Source organism: Rutidosis leptorrhynchoides, chromosome 3 (genome assembly GCF_046630445.1).
Source record: "Rutidosis leptorrhynchoides isolate AG116_Rl617_1_P2 chromosome 3, CSIRO_AGI_Rlap_v1, whole genome shotgun sequence".
In the NCBI taxonomy this organism is placed as follows: Eukaryota; Viridiplantae; Streptophyta; class Magnoliopsida; order Asterales; family Asteraceae; genus Rutidosis; species Rutidosis leptorrhynchoides.
The window spans coordinates 620,784,008-620,803,066 of NC_092335.1; the positions used below are offsets into that span (position 1 = coordinate 620,784,008).

The 19,059-nt window shown below is 30.9% G+C and overlaps 1 non-coding gene across 1 annotated transcript; it reads right to left on the reverse strand.

Moving 5' to 3' along the window:
- Positions 1 to 18,696: 18,696 nt before the first annotated feature.
- On the reverse strand, positions 18,697 to 18,803 carry LOC139903426 (small nucleolar RNA R71). The gene has a single exon (XR_011778246.1). It is a non-coding gene; the product is annotated as a small nucleolar RNA R71 (small nucleolar RNA).
- Between the last annotated feature and the right edge of the window lie 256 nt (positions 18,804 to 19,059).

Genomic DNA, 19,059 nt, shown 5'->3' on the forward strand with positions numbered 1-19,059 from the left:
TAATAATCGTTGATGATGATAATTGATGAAATCTCTGTAATTACACTACCATGTTTGTTGATTTCTTCCTAGATCGAACAGACCAAACCGAACCCCATATTGCTAAAAACTCTCCTCTGATTCACAAGCTTTAATCTTGATTGATCGAATATTGAACAAGTGACCTAGATCGAGGGATGTGGATGCTGCTTGATTTTATTTATATTTTTTTTTGCCGGACGACATCCTTACACACCCATCCATTTAATTTGGGCCATTTAGGATTTGTGGATTTCATTATGGACTGTTGATCCATGTACCTTTTATTGGGCCGAACATATAATGAGGAATGCTTATGATCGATGAATTTGAAGAAGAAGAAAAAGAAATAGTAGTTAAGTAGTAATGGACTGAGAATCAAAATAGAAATGGAATTGTAGAGGAATGGTTGGGACTTGCGTGTATAACCTAGAGGTCGTGGGTTCGAGTTCGCTCTGAGGCATATTTTTTTTGGGAAAACTCTCTAAGGTAGTATTTGAATTTTATTATTATTATTATTATTATTATTATTATTATTATTATTATTATTATTATTATTATTATTATTATTATTATTATTATTATTATTATTATATTATCATTATTATTATAATTATAATTATTATTATTATTAATATTCATTATAATTAAAATTAACATTTTTATTAAAAAGTATCATTTTTATTAATGTTATCATTTTACGATTTATATTAAACGTATCATTTTTAACCCTATTATCATTATTATTATTTTTATCATTACTAATATTATTTTAGTATTATTATTTTAACAAACAAAGATATATATATATATATATATATATATATATATATATATATATATATATATATATATATATATATATATATATATATATATATATATATATATATATATACAAAAATATATTTAATACATATAACATAACAAAATTTATATTTTTATTTACTTTAAATATACAAATTAAATATATGAAACATATAGGTTATTAATGATATAACTAATAAATTTATATATATATAAATTTATTCGATTACAATTATGTATGTTAATATATATACAAATGATATAGGTTCATGAATCCGAGGCCAACCCTACACTTGTTCAATGTCGTCATATGTATTTTTACTACAAAATACAGTATCGTGAGTTTCATTACTCCCTTTTTAAATGCATTTGCAATATATATTTTTGGAACTGAGAATACATGCGCTTTTATAAATGTTTGACGAAATAGACACAAGTAATCGAAACTACATTATATGATTGAATGATCGGAATCGAATATGCCCCTTTTAGTATGGTAATCTAAGAATTAGGGAACAGACACCTTAATTGACGCGAATCCTAAAGATAGATCTATGGGTACTAACAAGCCCCAGTCAGAGAATTTGAACTGCTTTAGTACTTCGAAATTATCATGTCCGAAGGGAGTCCCGAAATGATAGAGATATTCTATATGCATCCTGTTAATGTCGATTACCAGGTGTTCAATTCATATGAATGATTTTTGTCTCTATGTATGGGACGTATATTTATGAGAAATGGAAATGAAAATCTTGTGGTCTATTAAAATGATGAAAATGATTGATAAACTAATGAACTCACCAACCTTTTGGTTGACACTTTAAAGCATGTTTATTCTCAGGTATTAAGGAAATCTTCCGTTGTGCATTTGCTCATTTTAAGAATATTACTTGGAGTCATTCATGGCATATTTCAAAAGACGTTGCATTCAAGTCGTTGAGTTCAATAAAGATTATTATTAAGTAAATGACAGGTTAGGTCATTTATAAGTTGGATATTAGAAAATGGTATGCATGTCTGTCAACTTTTGATGTAATGAAAGGTTGAATTTTAAAAACAAATACAACGTTTGTAAAATGTATCATATAGAGGTCAAATACCTCGCAATGTAATCATATGTTATTGTATTCGTCCTTATGGATTAGGACGGATCTTTACATGACACCTGCCTTGATTTTCAGCAGATCAACATTCTTTCTTTTCTAACCCCGTTTCTCCCATCCAAATCATCAATCTTCTTGGTATTTTCCTGAAATCAACAACAATTCATCAAGTACCAAAAGTTAGGGTAATTGGCCTCAATACCAACATAATAACAACAAATAGTGCCTCAAAATGGTATGAAAAACATGTATAATTTATGCACTATCAAAGGGTTTACTCAAATGTGTACAATTTAATTGAGTTATTTCATTATTATTATTTTTTTATATAAATAATTTTTGATAACTCCCATAGTTACTAGAATTACTTCCAAAAAATATATAAAAGATTATTTGTCACACCCCCAAAATAGGGCCTAGGGTATTTGTGACTAATTATATCAAATCACAGTTGTATATACGAGAACGACTCTATATGAGACGTTTTGAATAAAACATTTATTAATAAAACAGCGGAAGCATTAAAAGTTTTACATCAAATTTAAATTGAAATAATAATAATAGTCTTAATGCAAAGTAAATGTAATGAAATGAAGACTCCATGTAGCAGCATTCAATTCATCATGTAGCAATCATGGCAATCATCTTATTCGTCACCTGAGACAAAACATGCTTAAAGTGTCAACCAAAAAGGTTGGTGAGTTCATTAGTTTATCAAAATCAATCATTTCCGTTATAATAATAGGCCACAAAATTTCAGTTTCATAAATATCCGTACACTAGCAAGTGTATAAAAGCATTCTATAAGTTGTAGGCATCCGGTAACAAGCCTTAACGTTCATGTTTTACCCTCTGAAAGTACACCGAATTAAGTGTGTTATATAAACCTCGAAGTACTAAAGCATCCCATAGTCAGGATAGGGTTGTCAGGCCCAATAGATCTATCTTTAGGATTCGCGCCTACCGTACATAGACAGGTAGTTTAATGTTACCAAGCTAAGGGTATATTTCTGGTTTAAACCCACATAGAATTAGTTTTAGTACTTGTGCCTATTTCGTAAAACATTTATAAAACAACGCATGTATTCTCAGCCCAAAAATATATATAAAAAGGGAGTAATGAAACTCACCTTAAATAGCAGTTGAAGTATTCCACGCAAGAAAGGAAAGTAAAGCAAGTAAGTGACCAAGATATCAACTAGAAGTAGTTCTTAAGAGAGAAATGAGAGATTAAGGTGTAAGTTTGAAATGAGAAATGTATGTGGTATTTATAGTTGAAAATGTTAGGTAAAAAAAAATTAAAATAAAATAAGTAAATCTTAAAAGTTAAAATAAGAAAAAGTATTTTGTATTTTTATTAAAAGTAAATCTTAAAAGTTAAAATAAGAAAAATTAGTTTGTATTTTTATTAAAAGTAAAATCTTAAAAGTTAAAATAAAAAAAAAGTAGTTTGTATTTTTATTAAAAGTAAATCTTAAAAGTTAAAATAAGAAAAAGTAGTTTGTATTTTTATTAAAAGTAAAATCTTAAAAGTTAAAATAAGAAAAAGTAGTTTGTATTTTTATTAAAAGTAAAATCTTAAAAGTTAAAATAAGAAAAAGTAGTTTGTATTTTTATTAAAAGTAAATCTTAAAAGTTAAAATAAGAAAAAGTAGTTTGTATTTTTATTAAAAGTAAATCTTAAAAGTTAAACTAAGAAAAAGTAGTTTGTATTTTTATTAAAAGTAAATCTTAAAAGTTAAAATAAGAAAAAGTAGTTTGTATTTTTATTAAAAGTAAATCTTAAAAGTTAAAATAAGAAAAAGTAGTTTGTATTTTTATTAAAAATAAATCTTAAAAGAAAAGTAGTTTGTATTTTTATTAAAAGTAAATCTTAAAAGAAAAAGTAGTTTGTATTTTTGTATTTATTTATTAAAAGTAGATATAGTTTTTATTTTTATTTTGTATACAATTCTAAAAAAAATTGTTTAATATATTTCTAAACATTTTATTTCTATATTTGTTTAATTATTAAATACGAATTTTATATAAAAATTATTATTATATTTAGTTTTTATAAAAATTAAAATTTTTGATTATTAATTTATAGTTTTTATTAGTTTTATAAATGTTATAATATTATTTATTATTTAGTTAATTATATATTCTATTAACTAAATAACAAAAGTAATATAAATATTATATATATATATATATATATATATATATATATATATATATATATATTCATTGATGTAATTATGTTATATTATATATCATAATCTTATTTATAATATTTATAATTATATTATTTATTTTAAGCGTACGTTTATTCGGTCAACGTTAAATTTATTTGTATATAACAACTCTAGGTATTTTAGTAAAATCGGAAGTCGAAAAGTGAGGGTTGTTATAGTACCTACCCGTTAAAAGAAATTTCGTCCCGAAATTTAGTTTTTGCCATCAATCGGTGTTGTTCGTACCTAGACGAGGATATTTACGTTTTATCTGGTCTTCACGTTCCCAGGTAGGTTCGGGGCCTTTCGTGAATTCCAACGGATAGAATATTGTTCTGTTTCATGCATTTAAATAATACGAACCCTAATTTCTTACAGGTTCTTTTATAAAGTGCATTTTATCATTAATGCGGAGGTTATCTAAAGGATTAATAAGAGTGTCATTTGACTAGGTTATCCTCAAAAGGGATGATGGTGTTATACGAGCATTTTAGTAAACTGAACACATGAAATGTGTTATGAATAGTATTGAGCTTATTTAAAACTTTGAGTGTTTATGTCACAATATTAGGGTAGAAAAAAAAAACAAAGAGTAGTTCATGAAAATTATAGTCATGAAGTTTGATAGAGATCATCATTGTTTACAACAAGAATATTGTAATGATGAATATAAGTTGAAAAAATAAAGTTTTATCACTACTGAATAATATGGATAAAACGATTTGATTATAGGAAGCGTATAAACGAAGCTATTGTAAAAGAGTGAATGAGAAATTAAATGTTCGCCTTAACTTTTGACGTAGTCACGATTGATTTCCGAAATTCAAGGGATTAAAGGAAATCTTCGTAATCCATAAGATTTGATTCTCCGGTAATTAAGGAATTTGAAATTTTCTTTGATTAAATGAGGTGAATTGCTTCAATTGCTGTGTTTGGAATTTTGCTATAAATTAGCTTCTTCCATTTCATTATCTTCACCACTTCTATACTGTCTTCCTCAATTCATACTTCCAAAGATTGTGAGAATGCTCCATCCAGTTCTTATCCTGGATATTTTTCTGACTATCATTTCAGTCATTCTTCTTTTTCATTTACCACCAGAGGAATTTGTTTTCTTCTACTATTACCTTGGGGTTATAGTGTTTTTAATTCTCCCATGTCTTTACGTTGCAATACGTATTGATATACACGGTTTGTAATTTCAGTATCGTTATCGGGCTACATATTTTCCCTTATATGTCGGAGCTCTTTGCCTTTTTATTCTCCTCTCGACTCTAAGTAAAGCGAGTAATGGTCCAGAATTTGTAGGTATGAAGTTTCGAATGGACCTACTGTTCTAAGCGTAATATCACGATTTGATTTGGTAAATTACCAGAATTACTGAGGATAGAACTATCAAAAATATATTTTCTTGATATGTTCAGAGATTAAGTAGAATGTAAGAGTCGTGTAACATGGCAAATGATGATTATAAAGTCTATGAATCATCATCTTCCATTAAAAATTTAGCATGACTTACTGTAATATAATCACGTTGGCCTGACGTCATTATATTATACTAACTCATGCTTCAATTCTCAACACTACTTCAAATCATTCAAAATTTGAATTTAAATTTTACGAAATATAGAAAGTTAAACAGTTTTCCTTTATGATGTAATAAAGATATTGCATAGAGATAATTAATTGCGGACAAGAATCGTTATGAAGATATCTTTAGAAATATCGAGGATATTTATAACGAAAGATACGATGATATTTTAGAATTTCTAAAATCGATGGATAATGAAGAAATTCTTCTGTAAGGATTTAGAATGCGTAAAAAGATCTTCTGTGATTTCCTTCATAAATCGAATCATCTAGATTCTTTGGTTATAGGTTTAGTCCTTGGGATTTGTCCTTGGTCTCCTTCATGTTTTGCTCAATCCATCTTTCAATACCAGATTTTCTTTTGAGCTTTTCCAACACACAATTCTTTATTATCAAGCTTCTGATCATTAAGGCCATCTACAGCTTTTGCTGCTTCATCAGCATTCTCAAGGTTAACTGATCTGAATCATTGATTATCAATCCGATATGTTTTCAAGGATTTTTAAGAATGTACAATGTAATATATTAATGTGAATGTTAGATATTTCTTGGGTATTACCTACCCGTTAAAATATTTTCACAATCAACAGTTTGTACAAAAGAATTTTTAAATACAATCTTTATGAAAATATACATACATATATATTTTCTTCAGATGTAATTATGGATTTAATAAGTTAATATAATATTAAACTCATTTGATTTACGGTTGAAACGAGAATAAATAATCTCCAAAACTTTAGAGATTACATAATCGTCGCGGAATATTTCTTTAATGAAGTTATGAATCAATACTTCATCGTTCATTGTTATTAATATACCTCAGTATATGATGTTGATGCTCGTGGATTTCTTGTGAAATTCATAAGGCACAAATGATGTTTTCGAGAAATTTTCGAGTACATCGAAAATAGGAGTGTAAAATCACACATGCATTTGAATAATACACTTAGTTTATTATGAAATGGAGTTTATTGTACTGAAGCAGTGATTAATGATTGTTAAGTCATTAACGAAGGATGTACATCATAGCGTATTAGTGATATGAATTAACCAAGTAGTACATACTAGTTAAGATTCACACGTAATAGTTTAGTACGAAAAGATTTATTATTGTTCCAAACCATATATATATAAAGTATACATATATAATTCTTCAGGAAGAATGAGTCAATACATCTTAACTCATTATTACTAATATTCCTTAGTATCTATGGGCGTATGATGTCGATGTTTGAGGTACCAATTATGATGTTGAGACGTGGGATGCTGATGTTGTTGTTGGTGAAGCTGATGCTGTTGGTGGTGATGCTGATAGTACTGGTGGTGCTGGTGCTGCTGTTGGTGCTGCTTGTGGTACTTGGTTAGTAAATGTGAGCCTAGCTACCAAATCGCGCACTATTTCCTCCAGGGTTTCTACTTTACGCTCGAGTCTATGGATTTGTTCTACCCATTCCTCTGTAAGGTTTGTCAATTCTTGATATTTAGTTCGAAGTCTTCTAACTTCTTCTAATAACCCTTTCTGGTTAGAATTCGAGAGTAGAGGACGAATATTGTCGTTGGTTACATCGATTCGACCTTCGAGGCGGAAAATCCTTGTGAAAAGAGTGAAAACGGTATTGCGAACAGGTTCGCCGGTAAGTGGATCGAGTACTCCGACGTTTGGTGGTAAGTTTGGCTCGTGATAAGGAGTACCTTCTTCATTTCTCCATAGGGTGAGTATTTTGCGAACCCATATATATATATATATATATATATATATATATATATATATATATATAATTGATCGGTGGGTGTGCTCATGTCACGCTATCTTTGGAGCTAGAAGAACTTGAGGAATCAGGTGAGAAATTCATATTATGTGTTTGGAATAGGGTTTGATATGAAATGGGTGTTGAATATTGAATGATATATTCATCTCCTTGAATACGTATATATAGCAGAAAGATTTCCGTAATTTACGGAGGAAATTTAGGAAAAGTGTTAGACAAGGTCTATTGGGAATAGATATGCTAAGATATGATTTGTCTATACTCCAATAATGGCAGTATGACGTGTCGAGATTATAAAATGATAAGTATGTAATCTAATAATCTTTCGATTAAAGACTTTCAATTCGTATACTGTGATAACCCAATGACATTTCCCGGTTCGCAAACCGATGCATAAAGGCATAAGGCATATAGGTACGTGATATAACAGGGAGTTATATACGTTTGAGTATGAATTATAGGAGTTTCAAAAATCTTGGATAATATTTCATGTAATACATATGTAATACACAAAACCAGGATAGATGACTAAGTGAGTTGTTCTTAATAAGTTCACCACTTATTAAGTGCGTAAGTGACTAAGTGTTGTATGATCACTATAGTCAGGTTTGATATTGTGCACCATACCCAAACATCTATGCCACCGCCGAGTCACTTGAATGATCAATTGTTACCGGTTGGCCCAGGAATTCTCGACCAAAATCTAAGTTTGGCATTCAAAATCCACAAGCGTCCCATAGTGGTACCAAGGATCACCCTAGGCCTTAAGTAGCGTTGACGTTCGAGTAATTTCACATTATCGTGTATGTTATAATCTTAAGATTTAAGTATAGTTTCTAAGGTATAGTGTAGCATTTATCAATTAAAGGCAACAATTAAAGGCACTATGGTCAAGGAAAGTTGTAGTCCTACATTGCTAAGGTACCTAATTGTATAAGGCACACATAAAATGCAATCCTGGTTCTCTACAACAACCTGCTCTGATACCAATCTGTCACACCCCCAAAATAGGGCCTAGGGTATTTGTGACTAATTATATCAAATCACAGTTGTATATACGAGAACGACTCTATATGAGACGTTTTGAATAAAACATTTATTAATAAAACAGCGGAAGCATTAAAAGTTTTACATCAAATTTAAACTGAAATAATAATAATAGTCTTAATGCAAAGTAAATGTAATGAAATGAAGACTCCATGTAGCAGCATTCAATTTATCATGTAGCAATCATGGCAATCATCTTATTCGTCACCTGAGACAAAACATGCTTAAAGTGTCAACCAAAAAGGTTGGTGAGTTCATTAGTTTATCAAAATCAATCATTTCCGTTATAATAATAGGCCACAAGATTTCAGTTTCATAAATATCCGTACACTAGCAAGTGTATAAAAGCATTCTATAAGTTGTAGGCACCCGGTAACAAGCCTTAACATTCATGTTTTACCCTCTGAAAGTACACCGAATCAGGTGTGTTATATAAACCTCGAAGTACTAAAGCATCCCATAGTCAGGATAGGGTTGTCAGGCCCAATAGATCTATCTTTAGGATTCGCGCCTACCGTACATAGACAGGTAGTTTAATGTTACCAAGCTAAGGGTATATTTCTGGTTTAAACCCACATAGAATTAGTTTTAGTACTTGTGCCTATTTCGTAAAACATTTATAAAACAACGCATGTATTCTCAGCCCAAAAATATATATAAAAAGGGAGTAATGAAACTCACCTTAAATAGCAGTTGAAGTATTCCACGCAAGAAAGGAAAGTAAAGCAAGTAAGTGACCAAGATATCAACTAGAAGTAGTTCTTAAGAGAGAAATGAGAGATTAAGGTGTAAGTTTGAAATGAGAAATGTATGTGGTATTTATAGTTGAAAATGTTAGGTAAAAAAAAATTAAAATAAAATAAGTAAATCTTAAAAGTTAAAATAAGAAAAAGTATTTTGTATTTTTATTAAAAGTAAATCTTAAAAGTTAAAATAAGAAAAAGTAGTTTGTATTTTTATTAAAAGTAAAATCTTAAAAGTTAAAAAAAAAAAGTAGTTTGTATTTTTATTAAAAGTAAATCTTAAAAGTTAAAATAAGAAAAAGTAGTTTGTATTTTTATTAAAAGTAAAATCTTAAAAGTTAAAATAAGAAAAAGTAGTTTGTATTTTTATTAAAAGTAAATCTTAAAAGTTAAAATAAGAAAAAGTAGTTTGTATTTTTTTAAAAGTAAATCTTAAAAGTTAAAATAAGAAAAAGTAGTTTGTATTTTTATTAAAAGTAAATCTTAAAAATTAAAATAAGAAAAAGTAGTTTGTATTTTTATTAAAAGTAAATCTTAAAAGAAAAGTAGTTTGTATTTTTATTAAAAGTAAATCTTAAAAGAAAAAGTAGTTTGTATTTTTGTATTTATTTATTAAAATTAGATATAGTTTTTATTTTTATTTTGTATAAAATTCTAAAAAAAAATTGTTTAATATATTTTTAAACATTTTATTTCTATATTTGTTTAATTATTAAATACGAATTTTATATAAAAATTATTATTATATTTAGTTTTTATAAAAATTAAAATTTATGATTATTAATTTATAGTTTTTATTAGTTTTATAAATGTTATAATATTATTTATTATTTAGTTAATTATATATTCTATTAACTAAATAACAAAAGTAATATAAATATTATATATATATATATATATATATATATATATATATATATATATATATTTATTGATGTAATTATGTTATATTATATATCATAATCTTATTTATAATATTTATAATTATATTATTTATTTTAAGCGTACGTTTATTCGGTCAACGTTAAATTTATTCGTATATAACAACTCTAGGTATTTTAGTAAAATCGGAAGTCGAAAAGTGAGGGTTGTTATATTATTGGACTATGCGGGCTCCTCATACTAATTATGACCCAAACCTTTAGCCAATTAGCTTATAATATAAGATCATGCAAGTCAAGTTTTTTTTGTTTTGTTATTGAGATATGTGAATTCTTATAGATCCATCACCGTAGGAACCGGACATGATAATTTATCATCATCGGGCTCAGGCAAGAATAAAAAGAACCAAATGAATCCATATCCATATAAATATATGTTATCTAGACATTGGCAATGTTACTCCTTATTATTTAACGTTTAATCTTTTGTAACAACTAAGAATCCACATGAAACATTCTAACCATGTTATATCATAATTGTATTTATTAAGCTAATTAAGAATGTTGAATTAGAGTTTACACGAGATAGAGAGAAAATGTTATTTCATTTCACTCAATTGAATCATTACATTACAAACGACTTCTAATTTAAACAAATTGTGTGCGTCTGTTGTAACCTAACTAATAGAAATAACAGATATGTATAAAGTTACAATTTTTACCCTCTAGTTCTATTAATTACATTATGGTCCCCCAAATTTGTTGACTTTGCTGTTGACTTCTTTATTTGGCTTTTTATACTCCCCTCCTCAAGTTTGGAGGTGCTAGAATTGGAAACTCCTAACTTGCCCAAAAGCGAATTGTGCTGATCCACATACACAATTTTGGTAAAGACATTTGCAAGCTGAGAATTTGTATTAACATACTGAGTTTGAATTGCACCAGTTTTGACTTGCTCTATGACAAAATGGCAATCCACTTCTATGTGTTTTGTTCGAGCATGGAAAACAGGATTGAATGCTATATGTATATCAGCTTAATTGTCACAAAACAACTGAGCCAGACCTGAATCTTTAAGACTCAAATTCTTTAACAAAGTACTAACCAAGTTACTTCACAACATGTTAATGTCATTGCTCTATAATCAACTTATGATGATGAACGAGCTACTAATGCACGCGTCTTAGACTTCCAGGAAATTGGTGAGTTACCAAGTAAAGCACAGTAACCATTAGTAGAACGTCTAGAATTTAGAAAACTTGCCCAGTCTGAACAATCGGATACGTTGGTCTCGGAACCGGGTGTGACAATGGGACTACCACTTAAAACTATCAGTTGGTTATATGGTGTTGTGAATGTATACAACATCAAACGAGTCGAAGGACTGAAAAAAGTAGCAGGCCAAATCATTGCTGAACATCAAAGATTTGAAGAGATGTCTAATGAATATCTTCGTATTAGTTTAGATGGAGTGAAGAAGAAACTACAACTGAAAAGAAAGGCTAAAAAGAAAAGCAAAAGATAGTTTGCAGCCATTTGTTTGTAAACGTTTGTATGTTTTATATTAATATGTTTATATGCCATATATTAATATGTTTGTATGTCGTTTGTTTGTAGCCGTTTGTGTCAATTGTTATTAATATGTTTTATAAATAGACATTAAAATAAAAATGCTTTCATTAATAAAAATAACAGTACATTAATACAAATAAACTAAATAAAATTACATAAAATAAATAAATAATTTTACATAAATTTAGACTATTTTTTTAGAGGTAGATTTTCGCATCGAATACTCTCATTTGCGACCCACACACGCTAGGTAGGAACCTCCAAGAATTGACCCGGGTTGCTTGGCAACTAATCGCGGGTTACGGGTTGCTTAACAATTAATCGCGGAAAAACCCCGCAGAAAACCTCCCCCGTATCATAATTGAACCCGGGTTGTTTGACAACTAATCGCGAGTCCCCCTACTAAGGCTTAGAAACCACCCAGGCAATGCCTCGGTGGTCATAAATTTAGTCTAATAGTTAATAAAATGTTCAATCTGAAAATCATCAGAATCTGAACGCAACGTATCCTCTTAATAATATCTTCATCTATGAATAGAAGATACAATTGAATTCGTTGACCCGTTATTTTGTGAATTTTTTTTATATCACCCCATTATTCTTCGTCCATAAGAAACTTTGTTTTATTGTCTCTAATAGTGTTTTCTTACAAATAATAAACGTCCGTGTGCTCCCAATCATTTTGTTGTGTCCAAAAAACACGAATAATTGCTTTAAATCAAACTTGCCAACATCAATTTCTTTCAAAGGATTTTTCGATCCACCAACGTATGACTTCCAGGCATCAGTAACATTGCCACCGTAAAACATGTCAATTGAAACTTGCCAATATCAATTTCTTTCAAATGAGGGAGTTTTCTACTCTTTTTAAATGCAACAAATCGAATCTTGAAAATCTTAAAACTCTGGAAAATGTCGGAAAATCTAATTATCAAAATCTTAACATATCTTATTCACACACCATGCAACACATTACATGCACGGTGCATGATGTGTGTTGTGTGGTTCATCTTGTTTTAAATGAGTTACTTGCTTCGAAGTTCAATAAACACATTAACACGTTAACAATAACACATTATTATAAGGTAATAATTGTTTCGTTAACTCACATAAACACATTAACACATAGTATTATAAGGTAAAGAACACAAATAAAAGACAAATGTGATTTTACGTAACTAGAATTTTACGTACAGAGAGTTAGATGATGGATGATGGATGACATTGATGTGCGCAGCGGTGTATACGAAATACTATTATTAATATTATGAAATACGATACAATTTACACAAGTTTTATTTAATTTATTTAGATGGAATATACCTAAACCTTGCTACAACACTTATAAGCAGTGTACCTAATCGTAGAGTAGTATAGTTTTTAGTAAGTCCGGTTCATTCCACAGGGAGCTAGTGATTACGTACTATATTTTTATAAAACTATATTTTTATAAAATATATATAATTATATATAGTAATAATATTATATAAAATGGGGGTTTTACCGTTTAATGACCGGTTTGTAGATTTTAAATAAAGCGTAAAGATAAATGACGATAATATAAATGACAGAATTTAAATTGCGATAAAGTAAATTGCAGTAATTAAAATGACAGTAAATAAAGGTACGATAAAATATGAAATAAAAGTATTATGCTTATTTAAACTTCCGTAATCATGATGTTTGACGTTTTGATTTTAATTCATTATTCTGGGTTAATTGTCCTTTGTCCTGGATTATTTGAAACCTATCTGATTTTTGTCCAAAATAGTCCATCGGTCATAATTATAAAATGCTCGTCAAATTAACCTTATTCCCGAAGTCAAATATTCCAACTAATTAGGGATTTAAACTGTAACAAGGTTTTAATACTTTGTTAATGATTACACCAGGTTATCGACTGCTTGTAATCCAAGGTTTTAATACTTTGTTAACAATTACACCAATTACCCTTGTATGTAATCCACCCCTGTTTTAATGAGATATGAATATTAATTTACCCACTTGATCAGTTTGAATAATCAATTACCCAACCCGAATAATTAATTAAATGATTGTAAAGGATGTCGTATAAACGTCACTAAATAGGACATTCATAATCATTTAATAATTATTAGATTAACTAATTTGAAGATATGTTCGACAGATTCCAGTGAGTTGTCATTCGATTAGATAATACCCCCCATCTATTAATAGTCCATAGTCCAGTGTCCACAAGTGTCGGTCTTTTGTCCAAACCCGAATTATGGTACAAAATCCAATAACCCAATCTTAAAATTTAGTCCAACATCACGATTACTTCGGCTCAAATAAGCATAATAATATCTTAGTTACGAGACTTTAATTTAAAACGGAAGAACATAACTTACAGTGGTTATTAATCGTGTAGCGTTACACGAACAGAGTTCCGACCTTAAAACCCGTAAAACATTTCTTACAATAACTTTATTATTATTAACTTAAATTAAAATTATAATTATAAATATAAATATAAATATGAATTACAGAAAGAAAGAAAGAAGAGTGTGAAGAGGTGCGTTGATCGAGCAGAATTCGTTGGCTTTTATAGGCAATTCTGTCCCAGGTAGCTCCGCGATCGCTGTACATTTGTACCTTGGAGCTCTGCAATCGCGGAGGTCATTTTTCCAGCTCACCAATTAAATCCAAAACGTGGGCGGCTTTGTATTTTATAATATATAATATATATATAATTAATTATATATTATATTATATTCTTGTGCATAGTTGACTTGTAATTTTAGCTCCGTTGAGTCGTACGTTGATAGTTGGTTCATGTCTCGGTTCCGGATTTTCGAACGTCTTTTTGTACACTTTAATATCTTGTATTTTATATTTCGCAACAAGTCTTTAACTCACTTTTAGTGGCACTTTTGAGTGCACTATGGCTTTAGTGGCACTTTTTCTTCAATTCTTTTATCTTCGTGCTTCGTGCTTCGTGCTTCGTCTTCACATTTATTTATTTAAACGATTACAACTTAAAAATAGATTACAACTAAAAACTTTACATATTGGGATGATATTGCGACTAAATATATGTTCATTTGGAGCACTATCAGGCATATGCCAAACGAATCTAGTAAGTGTTTATATAACCCCAGTGTCCTTGGGGCACTCGCACCGAGGGTTAAATACACATCTATGGGTTAAATCCCCATAGATGGGAGGAGATATGGTGTGTTGGGTACCCGTGCAGCGACCCTCGATCTCAATGTATATGAACAGATTAGATATGTGAAGGCCACATTGGAGAGGCTTGTTGTTGGCATGACGAGCTTCATTCAAGCAGTTAGCCATGATAAAGGCTATGTTGATGTGCTTATGGTAAAGTAAACATCACAAAACTGTGATATCATTGGCTGTCATGTTGCCATCGTCAAAAAATCATCCAAGTATGTTGCTCCGAATGTTGGATAACATAGGACAAAGTGTTGGAGCTCTTATTTGGTCACGAAAAGTTGTTTGATGGAGGGCACCAAAGGTGTGCTGAGGACTAAATATCTTATTTATCAATTCTTGACGACGAAATTCGTCAAGAAGTGCTTCGATTGCTCATTTAGTAGTGAAAAAGGTTGTTCCCGTAGATAAAACATTAAGGGCTCCGCCGAATACCTCTAACATTTAAATGTAGGTGCCTTTGAATAATTAAAAGGTTACGATGTTTTCATCATTGAGCTTAAAATTGGAAAAATATTCTCGTATGAGCGAGGGGTAAGTTTCTCAGTGGTATCCCCATACCTTATGTGTGGAACTTGGGTTTAGGCCATGGGTCCGAGCCTCGCTCTGACCATTCTATTAATCAATCTTCCAGAAATATGGAGCTCCATATTGACCCTAGGGGGTTTTCTCCCGAATGCATTATGGATTCAAACCCGGTCCGCCTGCCCCTCGGGATGGTTTAAGAATCGGATTCCTGCAATGCGATTCTGGTTTTCTGCCAAAAGTGCGTGCGTGCGTGACATATGATCGCGAAGGTGGTTAAGTCCCCATCTGGGTGATGCCGACTACTTGCCTTTGATATCGGCTAAATAGTCACGTTTTTACCACCGATATTAGCCCCATTTATGGTAAAGTAATTGACTTTATCATCTAAATAAGCATTTATTTTCTTCATTTGGTATTTTATGTCATTACGAAGGCTATGTTTCAAGAATCACTAAAAACGGGTGAAAAACGAGAAAAATTGGCTAAGACGATTAACTCGTGTTTAAATAACTTATTTTATAATTTTTAGAAAAGTTTATTTACATAATCTCATGTTGTAGGATATTCAATTACGAACGCGTGGGCGTAAGAATCGTCAAAAACGGAGCTAAAACGAAGATTATAGAGCGAAAACGGTGATAGACAAGTGTCGATCCAACAAACGACTTGCCATAAGGGAAAACAGCCTGCCAGCAAACGGGAACCAAAAATGGATTGCCTTGGCAAACGGGCATCAAAAACGGCCTTGCCAAACGGCCTGCCAGGGGTTTTTCATCAATTTATTTACAACTTTGCCACCAAGCATTTCCTATAAATGGGGGCTTCATCCCACCATTTCAAGACGCACCAATTCTTCACTTCTCTCTCAAATATCTCTATAGTCGCTCTCTAGTGATCTATAGGGGATTAGTTCTCTCTCTATTTTCTCTCTCTAGATTCTAGAGAGAGAAAAATACAGAGATTTGGAAAAATAATTATCTCTCTATTGTCGCTCTCTAGTGATCAATAGGAGATTAGTATGTAGTTAGTAGTAGAAGCTATCAAGCATTGTAACGCTATAGATATTATGAAGAAATACAAGTGTTATTCTGTCAACATTATTCGGTAACATCTATTCTTTCTTTTATTAATTTATTATAATATTCTTAATTGATATTTGTGATTTATTAATATTAGAAATGCTTGTTGCCATGATGTGTGAGTAATTGCTTAATTGTTTGCCATGATATAATAATGTTAGTTAGGGATGATTATCGTTTCGTACTCGCTTTCTGTCTATGATATTAAACCTTGTTATTATCGTTCTTCCACCAATAAACGTGATTAAAACCTTTTATAAAGTCGACAATTATAAGGTAATTAATTATCTGTGCTTTTACATTGGTCAAGGTTTGAACCCATCGGAAATACTATAAAGTACATGGGGAATTACCGTAGGACCAGATCAAGATATTAGTCAAGAGTATAAGACTCGATAAAATACTGTTGCAACAGTAGAGTACAGTGTTGATGTACTATAGGACCACTTGAGCATGGTCAAGGTTAGAAGCTATGGAACCACTATAAGTCTAGTACATGGTGGATAACTAAGGGATTTATTGGATAGATTTAAGTAAGGGCTGGTTTAAATCATAAATAAGAATATAATGCACTACAATACAAACTAAGCTTATAAATCTTTAAGGATGACTGAGAACTATCAGAGGTTCTAATTCGTCTACAAACCCTTAGATTTTAACAAACCATTGACTGAAAGGAATTCAAAACACAATCATAACCACTCACTTGGGTGATACACTAAGGTGTTAAGAAAGGTTGGATATTATCTATATAAGGCTATGCTACTTTATTCGTGCGCCCAAGGTATGCATTGCATCCAAGATGGGCCGCTTATATCCTTAAACCAGATAAAGCGTCGGGAGTTGAGCATAGTCCATCCGATCAGAATCATGATAGCCTAGTTCCTCGTGACATGCTAATCGAGAAATCAATTAGTAGGTAATCTAGTGTTTACACCAAGGTATATCTATCCAATGAGTGTCTCGCAATGATCCCGACACTACGTTATCTTAAATCATGGTGAACCACGTCTTCTCTGTCCTTAGCTGTTGCATGCTAGCTAGCTTATTTTAATTATATTGCTTTAATATCTTAATTACAATTATATAAACTATCCAACCCAACTATTTCCTTTACATAATTTGATATTCCGGATAAAGTGGTGTCTAGAATAAACCGGTTGGACTTGGTTTTGGATTTTTCGAACAGTCGTCAATTTATTGGGACCAAAAGGACCAAACCAAATCTTAATCACTAAATTATTTGAATAATACCGTTTCAAATTCGACTGCTCAAGGAACGACCCTAGGTCATATTTGCCCTTGCTAACCCATAGGAAGGAATAATAGATTTAGGCCCAGCATATATAAATTAAACAATCAACTTCTTTTGTTGATATCCTGAATTGACTTTTGCAACCTAACGACACCGCATAAATAAACCGTCCGATTTGGGCATATCATAAGGAGTAGTTAATTTTTTGGAGCCGCTGCCGGGGAGTGGTAGTACAATTTGGAGCCTGTTTAGATTAGTTAGTTTTTAAGAAACCCTTTTGACTGAGGCTAGCTTTGTCAGAGGTTACTAGTTTACCGTAGTTAGGTTAGATAATATTAGCTTAATATAGATTAATTAAAAAGTTTAAAATTGACTTCCTTATTTGTGAACCTTTAGGATGGTTTAACCTACTTAGACCGCTAAGAATTCTTCCGACACATCCTTTCTTCTATCCGATATCATACATTGTACCCATCCGACGAGATCCACACTTACATGCTGATAGTTCGATGAAGACCGCACACATCACTCTTGCTGACTTCACCAAACCCTAGTTAGAAGGACGAGGAGGACCGATACTCTATCCAGAGGTTAACGGAGCATCTTTTGTGCTTAAGTATAGCATCATAAAACTCATTCACAGCCATTGCTAGTTCCACGGCTTACCAATTAACGATCACAACTCTCACTTAGATAGATTCCTCTCCTTATCCAACTCATATAAGCAAAACGGGGTTGAACAAGATGTAGTTCGTCTGTATATGTTCCCCTATTCCTTAACTCTTCATGCAAAAACCTGGTTCGAGGGGTTAGAACCCAACTATATCACCTCATAGGAGGAAATGGCAACAGCTTTCTTAATCAAGTACTTTTCTCCATCAAAACAAATCAGACTTAGGAATGATATCATAAACTTTCAACAAGTATGCGATGAATCACTCTACACTGCATGGGAAAGATTCAAACACTTGCTTTGAAGATGCCCGAATCACCGTCTTGAGAGCTCTGATCAAATTTTGACCTTCTACAAAGGTCTGAATTAGAACAACAAGTCTACTCTTGATGCTGTTTCTCAAGGTAACTTCACGAAATTCACTGTTGATGAGGCCTGGCGATTGATCGAGGAGATGACTATGCACCATCACGATTGGAACACGGAAGAGCATATTTCATCAGCAACATCACTTTCCGCCTCCGATTCTATCGAAAATAAAACCACCAAATTTCTCTCGGACCAAATAAAAAACCTCACC